The sequence below is a fragment of the Propithecus coquereli genome, unplaced genomic scaffold (genome assembly GCF_000956105.1).
Source record: "Propithecus coquereli isolate 6110/MARCELLA unplaced genomic scaffold, Pcoq_1.0 Scaffold41, whole genome shotgun sequence".
Lineage (NCBI taxonomy): Eukaryota > Metazoa > Chordata > Mammalia > Primates > Indriidae > Propithecus > Propithecus coquereli.
Genome location: NW_012149841.1, coordinates 235333 through 241656, shown reverse-complemented (window position 1 = coordinate 241656; position 6324 = coordinate 235333).

Below are 6324 nucleotides of genomic sequence, written 5' to 3'. Positions count from 1 at the left end.
GAGTACTTTTCTTCTGGTGCTTTCAGGATTTTTTCTTTGTGTTTTTACTATGACCTGTCTACGTGTGGATTTCTTTGTATGTACTATATTTGCAACTTGTTGAGATTCTTAGATGTATAAATTAATGGCTTCCATCAAATTTTGGAAGTTTCTAGCCATGATTTTTTTCAAATATATTTTCTATTCTTTCTTTTTCTTTCCTTCTGGTTCTCCATTTATTCATATGTGTCCTATATTTCTCTGAGGCTCTGTTTTATTTTTCTTCATTTTTTTCTCTCAGTTCTTCAGACTTCATAATCTCTATTGATCTGTCTTCAAGTTCACTGATTCTTTCTTCTGCCAGCTCAAATCTACCATTAAACTCCTCCCATAAAATTTTCATTTCAGTTATTATACTTTTCACCTTCATAATTTCCATTTGTTTTTTATCATTTCCATCTCTTTATCATTATTCTCTATTTTATGAAACATCATCCTTATACCTTCCTTCCTTTACTTCTTTAAACATGGTTTCCTATAGTTCTTGGAACATATCAATAATAATTGCTTTGAAGTTTTTGTCTGCTAAGTCTGACATCTGGGCCCATCACAGTTTCTAGGGCCTGATACGGTTTCACATGTGTCAGATAAACTCTTCTATCTCTTTGCATGTCTTGTAATTTTTTATTGAAAACTGGACATTTTAGGTAATATTGCAGTAACTCTGTATACTGATCCCCTGCTCTGGGGCTTGTTGATGCTGTTGCTTTTGCTTGTTTATTTGTTTAGTGACTTGACTGGATTATTTTGGTGGTCTATTTCCCTCTAAGAATGCAGCCTCTGATGTTACTGCTCAGAGGGTGCATCTCTGGGCATGCACACTGTCCAAACAGCACTAATAAAACACATCTCTCTTTGCTCTTTTCCTGTGCTCTCTTTGACTGTCTCTTTCCCTGACATCTCTGTTAAGTTGTCTTCCTTCATTGATATTATGCCCAGCTATTAGCCCCCACTAATTGCTGGCTAATTGTTCTATTATATTTGACAGTGCCCTGAGGCTTAAATTGCTCCAGAGTCTGATGCAATTAAATTTCGGTCCCTTTTCAGGGGTAATCTTTGAGGCCAGTCTTTGAGGTTTGTGTCAACCCCCAGAGAGTTTCTCTTAGCTGTCTCTTCTTATAATTCCCTCTGGTAAACTGCTAGATGATCTAAGGTTAAGCTTATTACTTCCAGGGAGCGACCAGTCTCCTCTTAACTGCATGCCACCAAAATCTTTATTGTTTCTAAGAGCATTCTTAGGCTTGTACTTCCTCACACTATGATAAAACTAAAGTTCCTTAGCCTATGAGAGTTTCAGAGCTCTTGTTCTTGTGGTCTGCCTCTCCCCTTTAGCACAAAATCTACAGCTCTGCTCCAGAGGTAGGGGTCAGGACACAGACTTGTTTCTCTCAGTCACACATTTGCTTCATGAGGTTCATGAGTGTCACTCTGGGCTGGGGTGGCAGCCTCTAGTTTTTGTGGTTTGCTTTTCCTGGCACGGAAGTTTTTCCCCTACAACCAAGCTAGGGTGAGGTAATACAGCCCTCTGTTCCTGGCCTGCCATGCCTGGGGTGGATCTTCTGCCCTATTAGTGGACCTGGGTGGATAAAGAAAACGCCATACTTCTCAGTCACTCTTACCTGGAGTCGAGCCTCTAAAACACAGGGATGTGGTAGGGATGGGAAATGCTGGTGGCCTATCCCTCCCTTAGAGACACCATAGCCCTCCCCTGGGGGCCGAGTGAAGAGGGAGCCCTTTATCTTGGCTGCACCTGCCCAAGAGGGAAGTGCGTAAGTTCCCTCGCTGTGAGCTGGGAGAGGAGCGAGGGAGGGTGTGAATTGTGGCTCAGATGCCACAGACACCTGTTCTTATCAAGATCCAGGAAACTTTATTGAATCAGTATGTGTATCTGTTGTAAGCCTTAAAGAAGACTTTCAGTGACTTAAAATGTTTTTTAACATGTATAATTTCCACCAGTTATATTTGTTTCACTGGGGAGAGGGCCCCTGGAGCTCCTCACATGCCCCTTTTGGAAGTCATCTCTCTACAAGTCTTTCTGCAGTTCCCAGAAATGCACAGCTGACAGGCGCTGTAGGATCCTTGTTGCAACTTGGCTCCTGAGCCATTGAGAATACCGACAAGAAGAGGGAGAGGTAAACAACAGAGCGTGTGGAGGAGGAAGAAGAGAGAGAGAGAGAAGAGAGTGACGAGGTCTAGCTAACCATAACTTTGGTAATAGTGCGAGAACTAGTAAAAATTAATCTGGTGTCATCCGGGAACAACACTGCACACAATTCTGAGGCTGCAGACAGTCTCTGGCAGCTCTGCCCTCCATCTGTGAATGCCTCATCCTCGGTCTCCCCCAGGTGAAGGCACCCTCACTCTGGACTTTTATCTCTCTCCTCCACGCCTTTTTCAGCTCTTTCTTTCGTTTCTAGAGGAAGTTGCCAGGCTTTCATTCACACTAAAGAAGGTGTCACTGGCTGGGAACTGCTTAATATGCAATCCTGCTAGAGCAATTTGCCTTTTAACAGGGAAAACCCTATTCATTCTAAAGGCATGATCCTCTAACTGAGGAACTCACAGCTTCATCACTAGGTCAGCCCAGGATATAGTAAGCAAGAGAGAAGAAGGAGTTTCTAGAACATTAAAGAACACTGCTTCTCATGTTCATAAGGCCTCTCGAGCCAAACATTCTGGCTAAAAAAATTTCTGCCATGTCCACAGATCCGAGGAGGCACGCTTTCTCAGTAAGCACAGCTGCTCTCCATTTGGTTAATGATAGCCCATCTCAAATTTGGTGTATGCAAACAAAAGAGCCAGCAGGCCCAGCTCCACAGAGCTCTCCCACAGAGGCCTCTGAGCTGCAGGCTGCCACATGATCTCTGGTGGAAACAGAATTATCTGTGTTGCATCTGGTATGACAAGTCTGGACAGTGTCAGGTGAGTGCCAGGTATGGATTTTGGCTTATACAGCTATGCATCACATAATGACATTTCAGTCAATGACTGACTGCATATATGATAGTAGTCCCATAAGATTATGATACTACATTTTTACTGTACCTTTTCTATGTTTAGATATGTTTAGATACACAAATACTTACCACTGTGTTACAGTTGCCTGCAGTATTCAGTACGGTCACATTCTGTACAGGTTTGTAGACTAGGTGTATAGTAGGCCATGCCATGCATGTTTGTGTAAGCACGCTCTATGATGTTTGCACAATGATGAAATCACCTAACAATGCATTCTCAGAATGTATCCCTGTCATTAAGCAACACATGACTAGTATGATCTGGCAGCATTTGGTACCAGAGAGGCCAGTGAAGGGGTCACAGAAAGGGCTGTACCAGGAGCAGTGCCAAAGCAGGAGCAGAAGGGAAGAAATAATAATAGAGAAAAGTACAGGATAAAGACCCTTGGGGTAAATTTACCTAATCTTTCTCATTCTACGTGGCTTTGTTTCTGGTTTTTTGTTTTTGTTTTGTTTTGTTGCATCTCTGTGTTATCTCAAAGGTCAACCCCATTTTCAATCCATCCAAGGTTGACCTACTCTATGATGCCATTCTTGGAAGAAAACTTGTTCTCTACAAGTCTATCAAGTCACTGCCCCTGAGAAGCCTTCCTGGAATCTTTTTGACATTCATTCTTCTCTGTCTTCTCAACCCCCATTGCCCTTCATTTACACAGAAAATGGACAAGAAACAACTGAAGAGGCCATTCCCCTGGACATCGACCCCACAGTAGAGGCTTCCTTCCTCATCCTCTGCTGGAATCTGGCCAGCCAACTGTGATCTGGCACTTCGACTCCCTCACAGGAACGGGGGCCGACCCACCTCCCATCTCTGGGCCAAAGCATTTCACTGAAATCTGCTGAAAATGACAAGCAGGGAACTTATCTGGAGACCATCCTGCCAAGATGACTCTTCAAAGTGACCCCCATGAGCACAGGGTTTTTGCCTGTCTTGTTTGCTACTTGTCCCTAAGGCCCAGTGCAGTCCTGGCACATAGTAGGTACTAAAATAGTGAGTGGTTGAATAAACAAGCCTGTTCTTTCACAAAGAGAGATGATTTCTGGGCTTACACATTTCACACAAAGTCAGCTGCATAGAGGTACCTGGAACTGGCTCAATTCCTTGCCAAAGCCCCTCCCCACATTCAACCACTCTCTGTTGGTGCTTTTACATATACATCCTAATCATTTCTATATGTTCCCCAAATATGCCCAGGTCAATGAGACAACTGAGCCGTCGTGATCCTTTTAAGGTTTACCTCGTAATCACTAGCACTATCCAACTAAACTAACATGAAAACTACTTTTTACTTGTTTGAAAGGATATGAGAAGCTATTGTGCCAATTGTAGAGGCTGAAGACTATGCATAAAACCCAACTGCAGGTTAAAGGTGACTTTCACTGCTTCTCTTCAGCAGGCTGAATCTCCATGTTGTGTGCATGTATATATAGCGTGTGCATGTATCCTGTGCACATGTGTGTGTGTGTGTGTGTGTGTGTGTGTGTGTGTGTGTGTGTATTGAGAGAGAGAGAGATGAGAAAAAGAGAGGAGATCGGAGAGAAAACAGGAGATGAAACAAAAAAGTCTCCTCATTTCCCATATCACGCACCTTACATCATCGCCCTCAGCCTATTCACCTGCATAGAGTCCTGTTTCATCAACATCAGAAGGTGAAGATTGAAATTAGACACAGACAGGCTCAATTTCCTTGTGTATTCAGTGATAATAGCATCCAGATTAGAGAATAAAACAGAAGTGAAATATTAATTCTCCCACAAGAGCAGGAGTCTCTTGGCATAAATTCAGCACAGACTCCACCACCAGATGTGCCCCTATTGCTAAGAACCTGAGGCCTTTGGTCCAGGTTTTGTTGCTGGGTTCTAGGAAAACATGGCTGAATCTGTAAACAGAAAATCACAAATCTAGAGCTTAAGATCCAAAATTGGGCTTTGTGGGTTCATTTTGTACACCTGGAATTCTCACAGAACAATTTCATTAAATAGAATAAGAACTATTGTGATATCGTTCACTGTTGTCAATTACTTCTTTAAAAAATCCCATAAAAACAGATCAACATCTGGTCATTCACCTGGAGAAAAAAAAATAAAACTTTTAATAGTGCCCCATCACTCCCACCACAAGGCCCAAAATCCACAGCCTGGCACTCAAAGCCATCAAGATAAGTCTCCAACCCACCTTCCCAGTCTTGTATCTCAATACTTGTGAATAATGTTTCTGCTACTTCAGAGTACTTCTATTTCCTCAAAAGCAATCTCCTATGATTCCCTATCACTTTTTGGTTCACATGATACCATTTAACTGGATACCTACATCTTTTCCATCTGTCCATGACCAAGTCATACCCGTGGCTCAAGGTCCATCTCAAATGCTACCCCTTTTCTGAAGATATCTCCTGTCAGCCCCAAAAAAGCAATCTCTCACTCCTTCTATAAACCCCATATATGGATAGCTACTCACCAATCATACTCTATAGTATGATTAATAATAATAATAACTTATAGTAGAATCAGCTAACAAATATTAAATCCCAATTGTTTGCCAGATATGATATTAGGAACTTAATATTCATTGATTCCTTTAACTAATGATTTTATATATGGTTTGTCTCCCCTAACCTCTGATGACAGCCTTTAGTCTAAATCAACTTTCTCTGCTATAACCCTTAGCTTAGCATTATGCCTAGATACAGTAAATGATCCACAAATGGTTACTGAAAATAAATGAATTAATATGTCAATGCATGAACATGTGCATTAATGAATCAATGAATCACTCAAAACGACCCCTGTTTATAGGCAGAATTTCTGTAGACCATTTGGCTGAGCTTCTGGATTTCTATTCATATTATTTGAGTTCTTTCCATTCTGCGTGAGATTCCAGAGCTTCACACAGCAAATCACAACATATTAATACTTGCATGAATGGTGAGCCTTTTGCATAGGAGCATGAAGAGAATCCCTATCATTTAGTTCTCTAAGTTACACTCACCTCTTCAACAAACCAGAAAACAGTATGACAAGCTTTAACCCTTCCTTTCCTGCCTGACCCTCCCTAGCTCTAGCACCAGATTTTTTATGTTTCTCTGTCTCATGGTAAGTGATGAACTAAGTCAAACATACACAGGTGTGTATGAGTGTGTATCCCCTTCCTAGGGTGCTTACAAGGCTTAGAGGGCAATGCTTACTAAAAAGGAACTGAAGGAATGATTTCAAACATCAATGAGGAAAGAAGAAGTATAACCAGAATTATTGTATGCCTAGTCCCTGT